Source organism: Hordeum vulgare, chromosome 2H (genome assembly GCF_904849725.1).
Source record: "Hordeum vulgare subsp. vulgare chromosome 2H, MorexV3_pseudomolecules_assembly, whole genome shotgun sequence".
NCBI lineage: Eukaryota > Viridiplantae > Streptophyta > Magnoliopsida > Poales > Poaceae > Hordeum > Hordeum vulgare.
In genome coordinates this window covers 45732405-45756793 of record NC_058519.1, presented here as the reverse complement: position 1 = coordinate 45756793, position 24389 = coordinate 45732405, and the positions used below count along the sequence as shown (strand labels likewise).

Sequence of the window (24389 nt, the reverse complement as noted above, 5' to 3'; positions counted from 1 at the left end):
ATGCCATCGTTAGGTATCGCCGCAACTGCATGCCATCGTTAGGGATCGCCGCAACTGCATGCCTTTTTTCAGGGTTGATGTAATTGCATGTTATTCAAGGGGGTGTTGCAATTGCATGCCACCCTTTTTTTATGATCAAGTGACCGCAAACCGCAACTGCATGCCATTTGATTGGATCGGTGCAACTGCATGCATACGATGAAGTGACCGCAACTGCATGCCATCGTTAGGGATCGCTGCAACTGCATGCCTTTTTTCAGGGTTGATGTAATTGCATGTTATTCAAGGGGGTGTTGCAATTGCATGCCACCCTTTTTTATGATCAAGTGACCGCAAACCGCAACTGCATGCCATTTGATTGGATCGGTGCAACTGCATGCATACGATGAAGTGACCGCAACTGCATGCCATCGTTAGGGATCGCCGCAACTGCATGCCTTTTTTCAGGGTTGATGTAATTGCATGTTATTCAAGGGGGTGTTGCAATTGCATGCCACCCTTTTTTTATGATCAAGTGACCGCAAACCGCAACTGCATGCCATTTGATTGGATCGGTGCAACTGCATGCATACGATGAAGTGACCGCAACTGCATGCCATCGTTAGGGATCGCCGCAACTGCATGCCTTTTTTCAGGGTTGATGTAATTGCATGTTATTCAAGGGGGTGTTGCAATTGCATGCCACCCTTTTTTTATGATCAAGTGACCGCAAACCGCAACTGCATGCCATTTGATTGGATCGGTGCAACTGCATGCATACGATGAAGTGACCGCAACTGCATGCCATCATTAGGGATCGCCGCAACTGCATGCCATCGATAGGGATCGTCGCAACTGCATGCCTTTTTTCAGGGGTTGATGTAATTGCATGTTATTCAAGGGGGGTGTTACAATTGCATGTCTTTTTGATGAGGCTGTCGCAACTGTATGCAAGTTATTCAAAAGGGTTGCTGCAATTGCATGCTACCTTTTCCAATGGTTTTTGTATGCCTTTTTTGTTGCAATTGCATGTGCTCCAAGTTTTGGTGCAACTTCACGACTCCCCATATGAAGTGACCGCAATTGCATGGCTTCCATTTGTTTTTTAACCACAACTGCACACTATTGATGTCATCGCCTCAACTGCATTTCCTTTAAGGTTTTCGCGCAACTGCGTGCATACGATGAAGCGATCGCAACTGCATCTTTTTTGTCAATAGGTCTGAATGCAACTGCATGCCACTATCAGGATCGGCGCAACTATATGGCTTCGATGGGGGCTGTTGCAACTGTATGCCTTTTTTCATTTCTTGCCACGAGCCTTGCAACTTTGAATATGTCCATGTACATAAAGCGTTAGGGAACTCCTACCTGCCGCTAGCTCGCTGCGGCAGGGGTTTGCTCCCACACACACGGGGGCATCCGACTGGGCTGAGCCAACTTTTTTTTTTTCCAAAAAAATCGGACAACTTTTTTTTTCCTGTTTTCTTTTTTTACTTTTATGCTTACTAGTATACTGCTTGTGCGTTGCCACATGCCAACAATTAAATTTCTAACAAATGTTTCATTTTCGTCCCCAAGAAATATCACATTGCACGGAATATTCAATCACCAATTCAGTCTTTGATCTTGCTATGTTCTAGGTATATCAATCTAATTTTATGTTTTTTTAGGTATAGTCATTTTTTCCTTATTTTCTTTTCTAGTTTTTTTCATAATAAGCATGTGGTTAAACATCTTTTTTGTTTTTTTTCTGCTTTTTCTATTTATATATATTTTTTCATGTCATTATTTTTTGTAAGATCATTAAAAAAATACTATTAGTAATACACAACTCAGAGCCTAAGAGAGGAAAAAAAAGTGATGTATTTTCGTCCCCATGAAATATCACATTGCACGGAATATTCAATCACCAATTCAGTCTTTGATCTTGCTATGTTCTAGGTATATCAATCTAATTTTATGTTTTTTTTAGGTATAGTCATTCTTTCCTTATTTTCTTTTCTAGTTTTTTTCATAATAAGCATGTCGTTAAACATCTTTTTTTGTTTGTTTTTTCTGCTTTTTCTATTTATATATATTTTTTCATGTCATTATTTTTTGTAAGATCATTAAAAAAATACTATTAGTAATACACAACTCAAAGCCTGAGAGAGGAACAAAAAGTGATGTATTTTTTTTGTATTTTTTTCTTGCCTGAAAGCTAGCAATTAATGCACAATACACCTGGGAGTTATTCGGGTACACCTAGCAGTGGGAGACCTTTTTCCTTCTCATTCGCAGCACACCTGGGACTTTATTGTGTACACCTGAGACTTTATTTCCACTGTTTGAAATTGGGATAAGGAGAGAGCGGCACAGAGGAAGCAAACACCACGGGGGCAGGTCTCTCGAAACTGCGGGCGGCTTCACTCGGCGGCGAGGCCATGGAGGACGGCGACGGCGAGCAGCCGGACCAGTTGCTCCAATCGAAGGTATGTGCTAGCCGCCGGCGAGCTAGCCTCACCTCCAAGTCCGCCTTCATCTCCTCTCTGTACTTGTCCGCATCCGCATCTAGGATTTGCAGCAGGTGATTTTCATTTTTGTGTAGGGTTTCGAAATCCCGTGGCTGAAATGGTATTATAGAACCAGATTTAAGAGGAGATAAATACTGGATCTGTTTAATTTTAGGGGATACTTTTGTACAAGCAGATTTTTGTGTTGAACTAGCCGTTTGGGGAACCGCCAGTATAAGTAGATTTTTTTTGGCCTGTAGGAGTGATTTCTAAGTAGATTTTTTTCTGGGAATATGCTTTTGATATGCTGATATCTGTGTTTGTTCCCTTTTTGTTTATGTAGGAGTGATTTTTTTTGCTCATGTAGAAACTGAAAACCAAACTGAATAGTTGTTTTTCAATATTGTGTTCGTAGCTTGTGTTCGTTAATTGCACTGCATTTTAGTTGGAGCATATGCCCTAGTTGTTCAATATTGGAGCAATTTGTGACTCAATATAATTATATAAATGGAGGACAGCAGTACGACAAGTCATTGATGGTATTCAGTCTGGACCATCTTGTAATGGTAGTTGGTTTTATATGTAATATATATAAAGATACTATATGGTAGTTGGTTTATATAATGACTGTAATATACTTTTGATGTGTTGTTCCCTCTCCCATGTGTGTTGTTGTTGCTGCAGAACTGAAATCCACATGTAGGTCATGTATGACTGTTTTTTGTTGCTGCAGAACGGAATCCACATATTTCCATCATGCACACCATGGATATTTTTGTTGGAAAATGGCACTTATAGGTACTGTAGGACTGTTTTTTTGGAGTTGTTGTACTTCATGCAGAATCAGTGTAGGACTGTTTGTTAAAAATTGGCACTTATAGGTACTGTAGGACTTTTTTGTTGACAAATGACACTTATAGGTACTTAATACACTTGTAGGTCATGTTGGACTCATGTATGTTTATAAATTTTTTTGTTCGTTGTATTATGGTCAGTATATTTCTGCTGTTGTAGCTGTTTGTACGTCTGAACCAAAAATAAGAATATGTTGAATCCTGCTGGGAAATGTATGCATGCTGTGCACATGAGTCAAGTTCATTTCTAACTACATATGTGAAGTTCAGTTTCAGATTTCTGTATTTTAGGTTCAGTGCCATTTTTTTGTGTCATTATCTCAGTTTCAGTCTTTTATATTTTCCATTTGTTTATTTTTTTTACAGGGTAACACAGAAAGTAAACATGATAGCAAACTGGGCATGGAGGATGCTCTATTTGACAAAGGTTCCGAACCACTGTTCGAGAGCGATAGTGATATTGCTGTTGATAAAAGGACGGACTCTGAAATAAATGCAGACCTAAGTGAAGCTGAAATATCAGATGTTTTGCTGTGTGATGGAGTGATAAATATGGTGAACAATTGCACAATGAATTTTTTTCTTTTGTTTCTTTTTGATGTACAATTCCTATGCACAGTTTTTTCAATGCACAAGGAAGCGTACATGATTTTTTGTGTTGCTTCTTTACTTGCAGCTAAGGAAGATACTTGACACAAAAGAAACTAGAGAGATTGTTAGGCAGAAAACATTAAAGGTAAAACTGTTTATGTCACTGTTTTTATGTGCTTTTTGAACCTGCAATGCACCTTACAAAAAAAATTCAGTTAACTGAACATGTGGGGTTTCTTATATCACTTTTTTTCTTTCTTTTTCTACTATTTTAACTGAACAGAGGCCACGAAGTAGTAACGAACTCGAAGATAAAGCAAACAATGGTGTTGTACCAAAGGCATACAGCAGATGCAGTGTCCCGTATTTCGTTGATGTTGTCAAGAGAACACGCAAGAGCCAAAGTAAAGTGGACCTTGTTAAAGGGATTGGTTTTGCTTACCTACCGGAATTAGATGATTCTGTCGTCCCAAGACATTTTACACAGTGGGTAGCTGACAAAGTTTGTGTAGAGGATCAGATTATCTCCATCAACAACAGGACCATCACTTTGAACGCAGAATCTGTATTACATGTTTTTGGAATTCCAGCAGGGGAAACTATCATTAGTACAAGTGATGATGGAGGCAAAGAAGAGTTTCTAGCATTGTTTGGTTTGTCAGAAGTGCCAACAATAAAGTTTTTTGGGAACAAGATAATTAAAGAGGAGGATTTATCAGATGACCAGTTTGTCCGTTGTTTCATGGTTGTAGCCCTTGCAACCTTCCTATGCCCAACATCGAATACTAAACCAAGCACGAAGTATATGTCTGCACTTCTGGATGTTGGAAAGATCAAAGACATGAATTGGTGCAAGTTCACGCAAACATGGCTCTTGCAAGCAATCAAAAAGTATCAAAAAGACAGTTGAAACAAAATAAGTCATCATTAACTCTTGGTGGATGCATCTATTACTTGGCTGTATGTTATTCTTAACCGTTATGGCAATGTTCTTTTATTGCATTCATATGTTTTATTTTCTCATGTCTCAAACTTTTTTCATTCTATCTCAGGTCCGTTGTCTAGACTTTATTGATTTTGCTCCTATACAACTCCAAGCAACAATGCCAAGGATATGTGTTTGGAAAGGAAACCTAATTAAGCTTTTTAGCGAAACACTCATGGACAAAATTGGAGCATATGGAGATTGCAATGCAAGTGTTTTTATGTTTTTGCTAAATTGTAACTAAATTCAACAGGATGCAGCGTCAATCCCCTACACAAATGTATCTAATGTGTTTTTGATTTTGTTTTTTCTGCACATAGGTCAAGAACGAGTCTGAAACTTGTTATGGAAAAGAAAACCACCAATGGGCTAGCACTAAGAGATACTCATATCTCAAGGCTGCAATAGAAAGAACTGTTGGGGATACACTGAATGAGAAGGTTTTTGTTTTCAAACTTATTTTGATTTGATGCATACTAGATTCTTATCCCAACTATACTTCGTGAAGAAAAACTTGTTTCAGAACTAAATTTCTTTCTTCGCTATGTGTTTGTTTCTTGCAACAGGTGAAGGAAGATATATATCTATCATTTCAGCAACACATGAGAGAGGAAGGACCAAACACCTGCTCCAAAGTTAAGAATTTGATACTCGAAGTTATTCAAATTGTGACGAGAGCAACATGTGATTCTGAGAAGACACTGAAAATTGATTCAAGTGCTAATCAACACAATTCAACAAACCATGGACATGATTCAGAAGCAACTGTTAAAGTAAATTCTAATGGAGAATATGAAGAAGAAGATGAGGGTAAACAACAGACACATTTTTTTTTGTTTTTTGTTTGCTTTCAAGTTTGAATGTTTTTACACACAAGGCATCAACAGATTTTAATGATTTTTTTTGTCAAACTATTCCCCTGTGATGTTCAACAGGTTTGCTTTCAAGGAAAAGGAGAAGAATAGCAGCTAAAATAAAAAGCATCAGCATACCAACAGTCACTGAACAATTTAGCTAAGGAAAGTACATTCAGCCAAGAATCAAATAGATCGGTTGGATCACACATTAGTCTCAAACAAAAATTTACTGGGGCAGAACCTGCAGTTGTCTGTGACATTGTATGCTCATTTTTTTCCTTAACCTGTTTTCTTTCATTATTTCCATTTGAATTCCTTTTTTGTTATTGTGCCTAAATGTAACCCTCCTTTTTCTATTTTTCTTATTGAATTTTTTGTTTAATATTAACAGCAGCAAGGCAAGATAAATAATGAAGGACAAGGAGCAATGTTGAAAGAGAGGTTGAATCAAGATTGTAAAGAAGAAACAGAAGGAATTTTTAGCACAGAAGGTGCAGCAGCAGGGACCCAAAATGAAGTGGAAAAGAAACACAACTCGAAGCATGCAATCACAGGAAGCACAACAAGTTTTGATTACATGCTTGGCCATCACAATTGCGAGTACAGTTCATTTTTGCAGCAAGATCAAGGTGTCGTAGGAACCACTATATCAACTTTTGATTTTCAAAAGAAGGTATTTTTTACAGGGTTTTTTTTCCAGATCCCTGTGTTTTTTTGGTATGGTGTTTTTTTTTCATTTTGAACTAGTGTGGTCACTCTCTGTTTTTCTTTTTTGTTTCATATACCGATTTTTTGTTCTAGTGCAATGAGAGTTGTCAACAAACACTCAAGAGGAAGCACGCCAAATTAAACATAGACATGAATGAACCATTCCTGCAAGGTATTTTCTTCATCAAACTAGTTTTTGTTATGTTTGTTTTATGCAATGCAATAATTTTATGATTTTGATATATATTTTATGTGCTTTTAACTTTTTTTGTCTGTATTATGTTAATGATGAACAACAAGCGCTCACAGACAATGGTTCAAGTGATTGGGCTCATTATTTGGATGAGGCAAGACAAAAGTATTTTTTCTACGGTGACAACGTACAAACAATACGTTCGTTCGAAAATCAGGACGATTCTGGTACTAAAATAAACGAGCCCGAATTGTGGCGTCCTCTGGGCATGTCATCAAAGGAATACGAAAACAAAATTCAGGTCAATAATTATGTGGATTTCTTTTTTGAAGAGACTTTTTTTAAAGTTTTTAATTCCAAATCTTTTTTTTAATCTTTTGTCATCAAGCAGGTAGCAAAGAATAACGGTCCTCGTAAGAGCAACGAACAAGCAAAAAGGAGCAGCAACAAATTGAATGTATGAATCACCATCTTTTTTTCTTCAACATTTTTTCTGTGTTTTTTGTTTTTTCCTCAGAGGAATCAATTTCTTTTTTTTCTGAATATCAAGGTTCCATGCGATTGGGCTCGTTATCTGGATGAAACTAGGGAAAAATATTTCTTCTACACCGATGAGATACCTACATTACGCCTATTTGAAAACGAGGATGATAATGGTACTGAGATAAGAGAACAAGAACTGTGGCGCCCTTTGGGCATGTCATCAGAAGAATACGAAAAGAAAATACAGGTGAATAAGTATGACATTCAGTTTTGTGGAAACCTTTATTTCCAGCTTTTCCTTTTTTGCGAGCCATTTTGCTGATTTTTTTTGTACTTTCAAACAGATGGCGAAGAATAATGGCCCTCATAAGAGGACTAAAGAAGCTGATAATATTGACTTCAATGTATGAAACACCAACAACATTTAATTTATTTATGTAATTCCTTTTTTGGGCAAGTTATCACAACCTTTTTTTACCAAAACAGTTACTGAATCCTTTTTTATTTCATGCTTTTTTCGCTTGAAGGAGATGGCAAACAACAAAGAACCTCCTAAGACCTGTGAACAAGGCGACACTGTTGATTCGAAAGAAGAACATAGAAGCAGTAATAATTTCAGTGTATGAATCACAAACATCTTCTTCTTATGCATTTGTTTATTTTTATGTTCAATTATTGTTGTTAGTATGAAAGGTTTTATATATTTTACTTTTCGCAACCATCACGTTTTACAGCATACAAACAGTAGCAAACAAAAGGATTTCTCTGTGCATTGTACGCAACAACCTCGGAACATGACTTGTGAAACACCCCGTCCTCTGACCGCAATAAGACCAGATGGAAGTGTTATAGACCTGGTGAGAATAACAAACATTTTTTGGTCATATATTCTTTTTTCTTCGTGTGAGATCTAATGTTTTTCCACAGCAATGGACAGACAACAACTAACGATGACGATCCATTTGAGTGGAATCGGGAGCAGACATGTTACTCACCAAGGAACAAGAGCAACAGATTCTTATCAGGCACTTCATCACATAAAACAAAGACTGTACAAACTATACACTCATTTTTTCTGTTCTTTTCTTCACTCTTAAGTTTTTACTTTTTTTGATTCATATACTTATTGATGCTTTTTCGGAAATAGTTTCTTTTGCATCAGGGTTCTTTTAATCATCAAATAGTAGGCAGAAGATTGTTCCCAGATGAATGCAACGTTGGATATTTACTAGATGGAACCGAACAAGAACCAATAACCTTCAACGACAGCCAACCTGTAGTTATTTTTTATGCATATTGTTATGTTTTTTTTTCAGAGCCTTTTTATTCTTTTCCTGTTTTTTATAAGGTTTTTGACATAATACTATGCAAATTGCAGGCATCCCCGGAGTTGCAAATTCTTGGGGAAAGGTCTCTGCAAGAAAACTGCTTGAATATGCTTGGCAATTCAGATGAGCACTACAACACCCGCCTATTGTTAGGCAGCACAAGTAGTTCAATTGGCAAGGAAAATGTGCCAACAAAAAGAATTGTTCAACCTGTTGGAATTATGCCCTCGAGGCAATAATAAATATAGTTATTATTATAATTCCTGTATCAAGATAATAGTTTATTATCCATGCTATAATTGTATTGAATGAAGACTCATTTACATGTGTGGATACATAGACAAAACACCATCCCTAGCATGCCTCTAGTTGGCTAGCCAGTTGATCGATGATAGTCAGTGTCTTCTGATTATGAACAAGGTGTTGTTGCTTGATAACTGGATCACGTCATTGGGAGAATCACGTGATGGACTAGACCCAAACTAATAGACGTAGCATGTTGATCGTGTCATTTTGTTGCTACTGTTTTCTGCGTGTCAAGTATTTATTCCTATGACCATGAGATCATATAACTCACTGACACCGGAGGAATGCTTTGTGTGTATCAAACGTCGCAACGTAACTGGGTGACTATAAAGATGCTCTACAGGTATCTCCGAAGGTGTTGGTTGAGTTAGTATGGATCAAGACTGGGATTTGTCACTCTGTGTGACGGAGAGGTATCTCGGGGCCCACTCGGTAATACAACATCACACACAAGCCTTGCAAGCAATGTAACTTAGTGTAAGTTGCGGGATCTTGTATTACGGAACGAGTAAAGAGACTTGCGAGTAAACGATATTGAAATAGGTATGCGGATACTGACGATCGAATCTCGGGCAAGTAACATACCGAAGGACAAAGGGAATGACATACGGGATTATACGAATCCTTGACACTGAGGTTCAAACGATAAGATCTTCGTAGAATATGTAGGATCCATTATGGGCATCCAGGTCCCGCTATTGGATATTGACCGAGGAGTCTCTCGGGTCATGTCTACATAGTTATCGAACCCGCAGGGTCTGCACACTTAAGGTTCGACGTTGTTTTATGCGTATTTGAGTTATATGGTTGGTTACCGAATGTTGTTCGGAGTCCCGGATGAGATCACGGACGTCACGAGGGTTTCCGAAATGGTCTGGAAACGAATATTGATATATAGGATGACCTCATTTGATTACCGGAAGGTTTTCGAAGTTACCGGGAATGTACCGGGAATGACGAATGGGTTCCGGGAGTTCACCGGGGGGGGGGGGGGGGCAGCCCACCCCGGGGAAGCCCATAGGCCTTGGGGGAGACACACCAGCCCTTAGTGGGCTGGTGGGATAGCCCACAAGTGCCCTATGCGCCAAGGAGAAGAAAATCAAGAGAGAAAGAAAAAAAAAGGAGGAGGTGGGAAGGGAGTGGGACTCCCTCCCACCAAACCTAGTCCAACTCGGTTTGGGGGGGAGAGTCCTCCCCCTTGGCTCGGCCGACCCCCTTGGGGCTCCTTGAGCCCCAAGGCAAGGCCCCCTCCCTCCCACCTATATATACGGAGGTTTTAGTGCTGATTTGAGACGACTTTTCCACGGCAGCCCGACCACATACCTCCACGGTTTTTCCTCTAGATCGCGTTTCTGCGGAGCTCGGGCGGAGCCCTGCTGAGACAAGGTCATCACCAACCTCCGGAGCGCCTTCACGCTGCCGGAGAACTCTTCTACCTCTCCGTCTCTCTTGCTGGATCAAGAAGGCCGAGATCATCGTCGAGCTGTACGTGTGCTGAACGCGGAGGTGCCGTCCGTTCGGTACTAGATCGTGGGACTGATCGCGGGATTGTTCGCGGGGCGGATCGAGGGACGTGAGGACGTTCCACTACATCAACCGCGTTCTCTAACGCTTCTGCTGTACGGTCTACAAGGGTACGTAGATCACTCATCCCCTCTCGTAGATGGACATCACCATGATAGGTCTTCGTGCGCGTAGGAAAATTTTGTTTCCCATGCGACGTTCCCCAACAGTGGCATCATGAGCTAGGTTCATGCGTAGATGTCTTCTCGAGTAGAACACAAAAGTTTTTGTGGGCGGTGATGTGCGTTTTGCTGCCCTCCTTAGTCTTTTCTTGATTCCGCGGTATTGTTGGATTGAAGCGGCTTGGACCGACATTACTCGTACGCTTACGAGAGACTGGTTTCATCGTTACGAGTAACCCCCTTTGCTCAAAGATGACTGGCAAGTGTCGGTTTCTCCAACTTTAGTTGAATCGGATTTGACCGAGGAGGTCCTTGGATGAGGTTAAATAGCAACTCATACATCTCCGTTGTGGTGTTTGCGTAAGTAAGATGCGATCCTACTAGATACCCTTGGTCACCACGTAAAACATGCAACAACAAAATTAGAGGACGTCTAACTTGTTTTTGCAGGGTATAATTGTGATGTGATATGGCCAACGATGTGATGTGATATATTGGATGTATGAGATGATCATGTTGTAATAGAAATATCGACTTGCACGTCGATGGTACGGCAACCGGCAGGAGCCATAGGGTTGTCTTTATACTAACGTTTGTGCTTGCAGATGCGTTTACTATTTTGCTAGGATGTAGCTTTAGTAGTAATAGCATAAGTAGCACGACAACCCCGATGGCAACACGTTGATGGATGATCATGGTGTGGCGCCGGTGACAAGAAGATCGTGCCGGTGTTTTGGTGATGGAGATCAAGAAGCACGTGATGATGGCCATATCATGTCACTTATGAATTGCATGTGATGTTAATCCTTTTATGCACCTTATTTTGCTTAGAACGACGGTAGCATTATGAGGTGATCTCTCACTAAAATTTCAAGACGAAATTGTGTTCTCCCCGACTGTGCACCGTTGCTACAGTTCGTCGTTTCGAGACACCACGTGATGATCGGGTGTGATAGACTCAACGTTCACATACAACGGGTGCAAAACAGTTGCGCACGCGTAACACTCGGGTTAAGCTTGACGAGCCTAGCATGTGCAGACATGGCCTCGGAACACAGGAGACCGAAAGGTCGATCATGAATCATATAGTTGATATGATTAGCATAGGGATGCTTACCACTGAAACTATACTCAACTCACGTGATGATCGGACTTGGGATAGTGTAAGTGGATCATGAACCAGTCAAATGACTAGAGAGATGTACTTTTTGAGTGGGAGTTTAGCATATAATTTGATTAAGTTGAACTCTAATTATCTTGAACATAGTGTAAAGTCCACTTTGAATATATTTGTGTTGTAGATCATGGTTCACGCGACAGTCATCCTGAATTTTAATACGTTCCTAGAGAAAGCTAAATTGAAAGATGATGGAAGCAACTTTGTAGACTGGGCTCGTAATCTTAAGCTAATCTTACAAGCTGGAAAGAAGGATTATGTCCTTAATGCTGCGCTAGGAGATGAACCACCCGCTACGGCTGATCAGGATGTTAAGAACGCTTGGTTAGCACGTAAGGAGGACTACTCAATAGTTCAATGTGCAGTCTTGTATGGCTTAGAACCGGGACTTCAACGTCGCTTTGAGCGTCATGGAGCATTTGAGATGTTCCAGGAGTTGAAGTTTATCTTTCAGAAGAACGCCCGGATCGAGAGGTATGAGACCTCCGATAAATTCTATGCTTGCAAGATGGAGGAAAACTCGTCTGTCAGTGAACATGTGCTCAAAATGTCTGGGTACTCAAACCGTCTAGCTGAACTGGGGATTGAACTCCCGCAAGAAGCTATCACTGACAGAATCCTTCAATCACTGCCGCCAAGCTATAAAGGCTTTGTGTTGAACTACAACATGCAAGGGATGAACAAGTCTCCCGGCGAGTTGTTTGCGATGCTGAAAGTCGCAGAGTCTGAACTCCGTAAAGAGCATCAAGTGTTGATGGTGAGCAAGACCACTAGTTTCAAGAGAAACGGCAAAGGCAAGAAGGGCAATTCGAAGAAGAGCGGCAAGCCTGTTGCCAATCCGCCGAAGAAACCCAAGGCTGGACCTAAGCCTGAAACAGAGTGCTTCTATTGCAAGGGTATGGGTCACTGGAAGCGCAATTGCCCCAAGTATCTGGCAGATAAGAAGGCGGGCAAAGAAAAATCAGGTATATTTGATATACATGTTATTGATGTGTACTTAACTGGCTCTCGTAGTAGTGCCTGGGTATTCGATACCGGTTCTGTTGCTCACATTTGCAACTCGAAGCAGGAACTGCGGAATAGACGAAGGCTGGCGAAAGACGAAGTGACGATGCGTGTAGGAAACGGTTCCAAGGTTGATGCAATCGCCGTCGGCACAGTGTCACTTCAACTACCATCGGGATTAGTGATGAACTTAAATCATTGTTATTTAGTGCCTGCGTTGAGCATGAACATTATATCTGGATCTTGTTTATTGCGAGACGGTTACTCTTTTAAGTCTGAGAATAATGGTTGTTCTATTTCTATGAGTAACATCTTTTATGGTCATGCACCGAATGTGAGAGGATTGTTCATATTGAATCTTGATAGAGATACGCATATACATAACATTGAGACCAAAAGAGTTAGAGTAAACAATGATAGCGCCATATTTTTGTGGCACTGCCGCTTGGGTCATATTGGTGTAAAGCGCATGAAGAAACTCCATGCTGATGGACTTTTGGAGTCACTTGACTTTGATTCACTTGACACGTGCGAACCATGCCTCATGGGCAAGATGACTAAGACTCCGTTATCCGGAACAATGGAGCGTGCAAGTGACTTGTTGGAAATCATACATACCGATGTGTGTGGTCCAATGAGCGTGGAGGCACGCGGCGGATATCGTTATTTTCTCACCTTCACTGACGATTTAAGTAGATATGGTTATGTCTACTTGATGAAGCACAAGTCTGAAACATTTGAAAAGTTCAAGCAATTTCAGAGTGAAGTGGAAAATCATCGTAACAAGAAGATCAAGTTCCTACGGTCTGATCGTGGGGGTGAATATCTGAGTTTCGAGTTTGGTACTCACTTAAGACAATGTGGAATTGTTTCGCAGTTAACACCGCCTGGAACACCACAGCGTAATGGTGTGTCCGAACGTCGTAATCGTACTTTGTTAGAAATGGTGCGATCTATGATGTCTCTTACTGATTTGCCGTTATCGTTTTGGGGTTATGCATTAGAAACAGCTGCATTCACTTTAAATAGGGCACCATCGAAATCCGTTGAGACGACACCATACGAACTGTGGTATGGCAAAAGGCCAAAATTGTCGTTTCTTAAAGTTTGGGGATGTGATGCTTATGTCAAAAAGCTTCAGCCTGAAAAGCTGGAACCCAAAGCGGAAAAATGTGTCTTCATAGGTTACCCAAAAGAGACAGTTGGGTACACCTTCTATCTCAAATCCGAGGGCAAAGTGTTTGTTGCTAAGAACGGAACTTTTCTCGAGAAGGAGTTTCTCTCGAGAGAATTAAGTGGGAGGAAGATAGAACTTGACGAGGTTGTCGAACCTCTCATCCCTCTGGATGGTGGCGCAGGGCAAGGGGAAACCTCTGTCATTGCGACGCCGGTTGAGGAGGAAGTTAATGATGATGATCATGAAACTCCAGTTCAACTTTCTGTTGAACCACGCAGGTCGACGAGATCACGTGCTGCTCCAGAGTGGTACGGTAATCCCGTCTTATCAATCATGTTGTTAGACAACAATGAACCTGCGAGTTATGAAGAAGCAATGGTGGGCCCAGATTCCAACAAATGGCTAGAAGCCATGAAATCCGAGATAGGATCCATGTATGAGAACAAAGTGTGGACTTTGGAGATACTACCTGAGGGCCGCAAGGCTATTCAGAACAAATGGATCTTTAAGAAGAAGACGGACGCTGACGGTAATGTGACCGTTTATAAAGCTCGACTTGTGGCAAAGGGTTTTTCACAAGTTCCAGGAATTGACTACGATGAGACTTTCTCACCCGCGGCGATGCTTAAGTCCGTCAGAATCATGTTAGCAATAGCTGCATTTTTCGATTATGAAATCTGGCAGATGGATGTCAAAACGGCGTTCCTTAACGGTTTCCTTAAGGAACAGTTGTATATGATGCAACCCGAAGGTTGTGTCGATCCTAAGAATGCTAACAAGGTGTGCAAGCTCCAGCGATCCATTTATGGACTGGTGCAAGCATCTCGGAGTTGGAACAAACGCTTTGATGAGGTGATCAAGGCATTTGGGTTTATACAAGTGGTTGGAGAATCTTGTATTTACAAGAAAGTGAGTGGGAGCTCTGTGGCGTTTCTAATATTATATGTGGATGACATATTACTGATTGGAAACGACGTAGAGTTTTTGGAGAGCATAAAAGGTTACTTGAATAAAAGTTTCTCTATGAAGGACCTAGGAGAAGCTGCTTACATTCTAGGCATTAAGATCTATAGGGATAGATCAAAACGCCTGATAGGACTTTCACAAAGCACATACCTTGATAAAGTTTTGAAGAGGTTCAAAATGGAACAGTCCAAGAAAGGGTTCTTGCCAGTTTTACAAGGTACGAGATTGAGCAAGCCTCAGTGCCCAGCAATTGATGAAGATAGAGAGCATATGCGCTCCGTCCCCTATGCTTCAGTCATAGGTTCTATCATGTATGCGATGCTGTGCACTAGACCGGATGTAAGCCTAGCCATAAGTATGGCAGGTAGGTTCCAGAGTAATCCAGGAGTGGATCACTGGACAGCGGTCAAGAATATCCTGAAGTACCTGAAAAGGACTAAGGAGATGTTTCTCGTGTATGGAGGTGACGAAGAGCTCGCCGTAAAAGGTTACGTCGATGCAAGCTTTGACACAGATCCGGACGACTCTAAGTCGCAAACCGGATACGTATTTATTCTTAATGGGGGTGCAGTAAGCTGGTGCAGTTCCAAGCAAAGCGTCGTAGCAGATTCTACATGTGAAGCGGAGTACATGGCTGCCTCGGAGGCGGCTAAGGAAGGTGTATGGATGAAGCAGTTCATGACGGATCTTGGAGTGGTGCCAAGCGCACTGAATCCAATAACCTTGTTCTGTGACAACACTGGTGCCATTGCCTTAGCAAAGGAACCACGGTTTCACAAGAAGACCAGACACATCAAACGACGCTTCAACCTCATCCGCGACTACGTCGAGGAAGAGGACGTAAATATATGCAAAGTGCACACGGATCTGAATGTAGCAGACCCGCTGACTAAACCTCTTCCACGGCCAAAACATGATCGACACCAGAACTGTATGGGTGTTAGATTTATTACAATGTAATTCACATGATGATGTGAGGGCTAGATTATTGACTCTAGTGCAAGTGGGAGACTGTTGGAATTATGCCCTAGAGGCAATAATAAATATAGTTATTATTGTAATTCCTATATCAAGATAATAGTTTATTATCCATGCTATAATTGTATTGAATGAAGACTCATTTACATGTGTGGATACATAGACAAAACACCATCCCTAGCATGCCTCTAGTTGGCTAGCCAGTTGATCGATGATAGTCAGTGTCTTCTGATTATGAACAAGGTGTTGTTGCTTGATAACTGGATCACGTCATTGGGAGAATCACGTGATGGACTAGACCCAAACTAATAGACGTAGCATGTTGATCGTGTCATTTTGTTGCTACTGTTTTCTGCGTGTCAAGTATTTATTCCTATGACCATGAGATCATATAACTCACTGACACCGGAGGAATGCTTTGTGTGTATCAAACGTCGCAACGTAACTGGGTGACTATAAAGATGCTCTACAGGTATCTCCGAAGGTATTGGTTGAGTTAGTATGGATCAAGACTGGGATTTGTCACTCCGTGTGACAGAGAGGTATCTCGGGGCCCACTCGGCAATACAACATCACACACAAGCCTTGCAAGCAATGTAACTTAGTGTAATTTGCGGGATCTTGTATTACGGAACGAGTAAAGAGACTTGCCGGTAAACGAGATTGAAATAGGTATGCGGATACTGACGATTGAATCTCGGGCAAGTAACATACCGAAGGACAAAGGGAATGACATACGGGATTATACGAATCCTTGACACTGAGGTTCAAACGATAAGATCTTCGTAGAATATGTAGGATCCATTATTTGCATCCAGGTCCCGCTATTGGATATTGACCGAGGAGTCTCTCGGGTCATGTCTACATAGTTCTCGAACCCGCAGGGTCTGCACACTTAAGGTTCGACGTTGTTTTATGCGTATTTGAGTTATATGGTTGGTTACCGAATGTTGTTCGGAGTCCCGGATGAGATTACGGACGTCACGAGGGTTTCTGGAATGGTCCGGAAACGAAGATTGATATATAGGATGACCTCATTTGATTACCGGAAGGTTTTCGGAGTTACCGGGAATGTACCGGGAATGACGAATGGGTTCCGGGAGTTCACCGCGGGGGGGGGGGGGGGGGGCAGCCCACCCCGGGGAAGCCCATAGGCCTTGGGGGAGACACACCAGCCCTTAGTGGGCTGGTGGGACAGCCCACAAGTGCCCTATGCGCCAAGGAGAAGAAAATCAAGAGAGAAAGAAAAAAAAGGAGGAGGTGGGAAGGGAGGGGGACTCCCTCCCACCAAACCTAGTCCAACTCGGTTTGGGGGGGGGGAGAGTCCTCCCCCTTGGCTCGGCCGACCCCCTTGGGGCTCCTTGAGCCCCAAGGCAAGGCCCCCTCCCTCCCACCTATATATACGGAGGTTTTAGGGCTGATTTGAGACGACTTTTCCACGGCAGCCCGACCACATACCTCCATGGTTTTTCCTCTAGATCGCGTTTCTGCGGAGCTCGGGCGGAGCCCTGCTGAGACAAGGTCATCACCAACCTCCGGAGCGCCGTCACGCTGCCGGAGAACTCTTCTACCTCTCCGTCTCTCTTGCTGGATCAAGAAGGCCGAGATCATCGTCGAGCTGTACGTGTGCTCGACGCGGAGGTGCCGTCCGTTCGGTACTAGATCGTGGGACTGATCGCGGGATTGTTCGCGGGGCGGATCGAGGGACGTGAGGACGTTCCACTACATCAACCGCGTTCTCTAACGCTTCTGCTGTACGGTCTACAAGGGTACGTAGATCACTCATCCCCTCTCGTAGATGGACATCACCATGATAGGTCTTCGTGCGCGTAGGAAAATTTTGTTTCTCATGCGACGTTCCCCAACACAACCTAGCAGATACCTGTGCTCACCTTATGACAACAAAGACAGGGGATCACTCATGATACATGAAATTGAGCTATATAACAACCTCATGATCTTAAGTAGAAGTGCAGATTTTAAGGGGTAACTACTAGATGACAAAGTTTCTTCAAACTTCTTCTGCTTTTTAATTACATCTTCATTTTTTTGTTCAATATGTATTCATTTCTTCTGCACTTTTTTGGTACAGGAGATGGGTTTTTGAGATTGACAATACCATAGTATCTATGGAACAGTTAGGAAATTCATTCAGAGAGAAAGGATGGGTGGAATCATATGTCATAAACGTATTTTGTCGGAAACTTTTTCGTGACAATCATCCTAGAACATCTCAGAGACATTTCTTCTTCCACACAGCTAGTGTAAGTCCAAGGGATTTTCTTTTTTTTTGCCAACTTTTGTTGTTCAATGCATTTTTGTTCTTACAACACAATAAATGCTTTTTTTGAGTTTTTGAGTTAATGTTATTTTGAAATTTTTCTGTTGTAGGAATACTTTCTGCAAAAGTGGAAGAACGAAGCTTCAAGATTACAGTGGAGAGATAGATTAATAAAAAGTTTCATTGGAGCAGGCAAAGCAAGAGACCTTCAGCTGTGCAACGAAGTATGTTTCTTTTTTGTTTTCACACCTTCTATCATATGATTTTTTTCATCTATGTATAACATGTTTTATCATTCATTTTTTCCTTTTCTTAACACATGTGTTTACTGTTTTTGAAGCTATTTTTTCCAACGATACACAGATCACACTGGTTTGTCTTCCTAGTAGACCTGAGTGCTAGAAAATTCATTTTCCTAGACTCAAAATATGATGGAGAACACACATTCCATACGGAAATCAAGCAGATGATGGTTAGTTGTCATGGAGGTGAACATAGAAACAGGACCTGTGACTACCAATGTGTTGTAACCTTTTTTTCTTTATTTTATAAAACAGGTTGAAAATTTCAAACAACTTTGGAACGCTGCTGGGCTAAGGAACATGGGGTTCAGACACTATGAAATTGCATATCCAAACCTACCAAAGCGGGATGGAGAGTTAGTTACAACACCTATGCTATATTTCAAACACATGCTTTTTTTCATTTTAATATGTTTGGAATTTTTCTAATACGCTTTCATTCTTTGTGTCAGCGATGCATGTGGGATATTTGTGTTGAAGTGGTTAGAGAACTGGCGTTCAAGGAATGCAATGCAAACAGTTTTCAGGCAAGAAGATGGCCAGGATGCGCGCATCAGACTTGCCATCGATATTCTATTCAGTCAACACAACATTTTAACAGAAGGAAAAAGGATTGTAAAGGATTTCTAAAATAGAAGCTAAGGTTATAGTTCCTTTTCCCACTCTTGTTGCGACGCCTCATTTTTTTTGCAAGCCTTCTAACTTGTTGATTTCTTTGCCTGTTTCTTGTTACAATTTTTTATTTCAGATGAAACTCAATGTAATCTACAGTGGACATAGCATAAGGGAAAGAAGACTCGATGATACACATAGCAAAAGGAACTCATTTGTACTCAGATAGCAAAAGCAAAGTAACTCCATGGTTCACATAGCAAAAGGAAGAAGACTCAATGTTTTTTCTAGGGGTGATCTAATGATATAATGAAAACAAATGGATCGTTGTACTTACGAACTACTGGCAGATAATTGTTCAAAATGGAGAACCGTGGAATGTTTTTTTTTGTTATGTGTTTTTTTGGTGGATATGTATGTTGGCAATATATATTTTGGCAACCCATGCAAATAAGCACTACATCCACAAGAGGTAGTGCTCAAGATTTTTTACATGAGCATCAACTTTGAAGATCATATGAAAAATCTAACAGGAGTCACGTAATTTTACAAGGACCTTTTTTTATATGTTGTTTTATAAATGATTATTCATATTAATTCCATTTTTCAACATGAATAAAAACATTCACATTTTTCTCTCTTTAGTTCTGTGTAGGCATGTTTCTGAAGATGAAAAGAAGGTGGGAAGAAAACTATCAAGACCGTAAAGCAGATGCAACATCAAAATCATTCGAGTAAATTATTCTTCAATCTGTAAGTCCCATATTTTGTTGTTGCACCCACTAATCATAAAGTATTACAACACATTTCTTTACACGGTCATCCTCACACTCTTTTTTAAAGTAGCTCCATCACTACATGAGTAAAAACAAAAAATAAATTCAAAACATTCCAATCCATGTCATTCTTGTCTTTGTACTGTTGATTTGTTTTGTGATTTGCCTCTCTTCTTTGCTTGCCCCCCTTTTGCTTGATTTGCTTTTGTTGCTGCTGCTCAAACAAAAGAAAAATGTGAACATCAAGGAAACAACAGGAAACTACTTTTCAAACAAAACTAGGGGAAACTACTTTTCTACTACACTTGATGCACGTTTTCTTGGGACGTTTTGTCCTTGTGGCTGGACGATACTATCATTGCGCGCTGTGCAAGTAGCAATGTTGTGTGTTTCAGAACCACAACGGCTACAATGAATCTTTTGCTTGGCCATTAAAGTTTCCATGAATGTCTTGTATCGCCCTGTTTGTGGACGTCCTTTTGAAACAGCAACATCAGGATCTTGCAAGTTGTCCCCATAACCATCTGGATGTGGGCGTGTACAGCAATCTTCCACATTTGTGTGCCCATCATGTGTTTTCTGACCTTTAGCAGCTTCATCTTCCTTAGTCATCTCATCCAACCTTTGTTGCACTCTCTCACTCTCTCCAACAACATACAAATATTTCCTATTTGTTGAGGCACCATCAGAAGCCATCTCATTTAACCTGCTAGATAGAAGTGTGTACCTTAAGTGTTGACTACCAGCAGTTACGTCAATAGGCACATTAAAACGCTTGTCTCGAATATCCTTTTCATCTTTTGGCATCCATCTGTCAATGTAATATTTTTGAGGCAACTTTGACATGTTAAGATGAGAAAGAACCCTAAGGACATGACTACACAGAATTCCATCCTTCAAGAATTTAGCACATATGCAACTAAATTCATGTTGTTGCATGTTGACTTCAACTACAAACCTTCTTTGTCTGAAATCTTTTGCAGCCATCATTTCTGTCTTGTACACTTCATACCTCACATTCCGCTCTATTTCTTCAACATGTAAATTCACAAAAAAAATTATCTGCTTTTGGAACCTGTAGAAGATCTTCCTATTGTACATTGTTGCTGCCTGAATCTCAAGTTCACTGTGAGCCCAGAAAGTTGGTTGAGTTGTTCTTGTTATCGAGTCCTGTTGTCGCTCATTGTCTTGAATGTTTTGAGAAATCCTTTGATACTCTTCCAGGAAAGATATGACACTGTGAGTTGAAGTTATGTTATCCTTGAAAACGGCGTTCGTCCCCTCATTACGTGCAGTAGAATGAATGACGGGAAAAAAAATTCTTTTTGAAGTAGACTGGAACAAATCTCTTCCTTTTTTTCCACATAAGGTTAAAATATTTCACATGTTGAATTCCATATCTCTCTATCATATCTGGCCACAACCATTCAAACTCAGCCTCTGTCAATGAGTTGTGTATGATATCACTGAAATCAGCATGCAGGTTTTCCTTTGTTGCGAAAGTCCTAGGGCATTTTTCCTCAGCTTTCTTTTTAATATGGAAGAGGCATCGTCTGTGAACGGAATTAGGGAAAACCATAGGAATTGCCGTCTTCATGGCTGCATCTTCATCTGTGATTATTGTGACAGGAGCTTTGCCTCCCATGCAATGAAGGAATGTCTCAAACAACCACTTAAATGTATCAGTTGTCTCATTCTCAATTATTGAACAAGCAAACAAACAATTCTGACTGTGACCTGTGATGCCAACAAAAGGAGCGAATGGTAGATTGTATCTGTTTGTCTTGAATGTTGTTTCAAAGCTCAAGCAATCACCATACAAGTCGTACATCTTTCTTGCATATCCATCAGCCCAGAAAATACACAACACCTTGGTTGCCTCATCAGAAACATTAGCTGTCTTGAACGCATAGTAGAATCTTGGATCTTCTCCTTGCTTTTTTCTGAAGTAAGTGAGCACTTGCATCATGTCATTTTGGTTAGTCTCCTTTCCAATTGCTGTCCTCACGTTGCTGATATGTTTTTTAGTGTAAGGAGTGTTGCCCCCTCTCAAGAAACTGAGGATTGTCATTATCTTTCTTGTCGGCAGCTTTACAACATTGAATGTGCGGATAAGAAGCTTCTCCTCCTCTGTCATATGTTTATGAGAACGCAAATATTTTGTTTCAGATGGAGGGCTCAAATCATGGTTGTGTTCAAGGTTGACGGTTGTGATTACCCATTTCTCATTTTTCTTGGTGATAATCAGTTGAGCTTTACAACCAGTTATATCAATGGTGTTGGTTTTCTTCTTTATCAAGTTTTCCCGTGGAACCTGTCCTGTTTTCTGCTGTCTCGTTTCCCGACGTTTCCTCAGCCTTGCCTCCTTCTCCTCTTCATCAATCATTTTCCCAGAGCGGTTACATTTGAAGGTAATCCTTGTCGGTGCACTCCCACCTTCCTTCTTTGGACAAAAGTAACCTGCCTTCTTGACTGAGAAGCCACAGATTGATGCATACTCATTGTAGAAACCAAACGCTGCTTCTTGGTTGTCAAATGTCATGTCAACTACTGGCACATGGTGGCTACGGACTTCCTGGCTGCATGTACGAGCCGCAGCAATACTTTCATCTTCAAGGAACATAAGGATGTCATCTTGTGTTAGTTGTTCTTTTTCGATCCCAATTTCAGTGTATTCTTTTTCTCCAACATTATGAACATCCATAGCAGAACTTTTTCCTTTATGCCCAAGGGAAAGCTCATCTCCTGATTCACTGTCTGTATCATCTTCATCAAGACACTGGTCAGAGGTGCATTCTACTGCTTCATCAGGTTGTTCATTGTCAAAATTCAAATCTTGCAGGCTTTCAAAATTTGGATATTCAGGGAACTGTTCTTGACATTGATTGTTGTCAACTTCCGATGTACCTGCTATTGTTTGAGCATTTGTTTGCATTGGATCCTCCGATGTTACTGTTCCATATCACCCAGTTATCATGAACAGTTCATTCTGAATTTTTTTTCATAGCAACAAGAGTTATATTTTAGCAATTGTACACAAATGTAAATTTATAGAGAAATAAATCATTTTATTTGCAAAATTTTTTATATTGAAGTTGATGAAGACAAACCTCAGTACGAAGCAGCCGATCTTCTTGGGATTGAGATAATGCATACTTTGCACCCTGTCAAGAAACAACAAGTAGACACTCGTTTCATAATGTTTTTCCTTCATTTCTGCGTGTTGTTTTTTTTATAGGAAAGTAATGAGTCACGACCAAACCTCTTGATCAGCAGCAAACATCATTTGCAAGTAAGACATAGGTGCGTCACTTGTCATGTTCATGATCTGCATTCCCTAATTTTTGAAAATGACAATAATAAGGTTTTTCTGCGTCAACAAGCCATTCTTTCTTTTAGGTCATTATTACCACGGGTGCATCATTGTTCATGTGACACACTTACAGGAGACTGATTCGTTGATGTTTGTGTAAAATGGCTTGTTGAAGCCCCAAGAAACAGATGTGCGCGTTCATTCATCTGCCAAAATAATCATTTTAATATGTAATAAGAAAGTTGCTGATGTTTGTAGTCATTTGCTGTTTTTAATTTTATGTACACACTGCCCTGGTCAAAAAGGGGTCATTTTTTTTACACTGGTGCTTCTTTTTTTGATGCATACCTGTTGTGGATTGTTGTTACTCATGCAGTCTTCATTGATGCCTCTCATGTTATGCATATTAGGAGCAACTTCATCATCCAACAACAGTCTATGCAATGTACCAGGCACTTTGCTCGATTCACCAAACGGGAAACCACAGTTCTGGTTGTTGTATGGTATCGCCTGCAAACATACAACATTTTCTTTTTCAGTCCCTAGTAAGTGCATGCAGCATCAGTTTTTTTTGTGGATTTTTTTGTTCAAGTTATTGATAATGCAGTGCCTTTTTTAAGTGTACGCAGCTATAACATGTCTCATATCTAACCTGATTGCCAAGCAGATAGCTTCCATAAGTGCTAAGTATAGCTGCATTGTTAGAGAAAAAATCTGGTCACAGAGGTTTCCTTTCTTTTTCAACAGGTCACAAAGTTCTGGTTGCGAGATTTTGTGAGAACAGTGGATGATCAATTGCAGACGGAAATTGAAAGCACAAAAAACAAAGCAAAGCAGCTTACCTTGGTGAGTTATCTTACTCCTTTGCTCAGCTTCTCCTGTTTTTGCCTGTCCTGAGTATCCCCCAAACTGCGTTTCTCCTGTATCCATGGCACACAATGTTTTTTGCCCTGTTTTCTGCTTGTCTTGAATCTCCCCCAAAATGTATTTCAGCTGGATCAGTTTTTGTTTGAGCTGAATCTGCCCTGTTTTCTTTGTACTGTTCTTGCATGTCCTAAATCTGCCCCCAAACTTTGTTTGAGCTGAATCAGGCCATAGATCTAGGATGTTTTACCTGTCCCAAAAACAACAACAAGAGGATGGCTGGAGGTAGGGTTGGGGGGATGGGTAGCAATGTGGCTGGAGGTAGGGGGATGGGTAGCAATGTGGTTGCAGGTAGGTTTGGGAATGGGTTTAGCAATGTGGCTGGCGGCAGGGAATGGGGGGGGAGGAAGATGCGTGGAAACAGGGGGGAGGAAGATCACGTGACACCCATAGGTCAACAGGGATGGGAAGACA

The 24389-nt window shown here is 40.9% G+C and overlaps 1 pseudogene; it reads right to left on the bottom strand.

Annotated features, from left to right (window-relative positions):
• Positions 1–20026: 20026 nt before the first annotated feature.
• On the bottom strand, positions 20027–23981 carry LOC123425332 (annotated as a pseudogene).
• Positions 23982–24389: the final 408 nt, after the last annotated feature.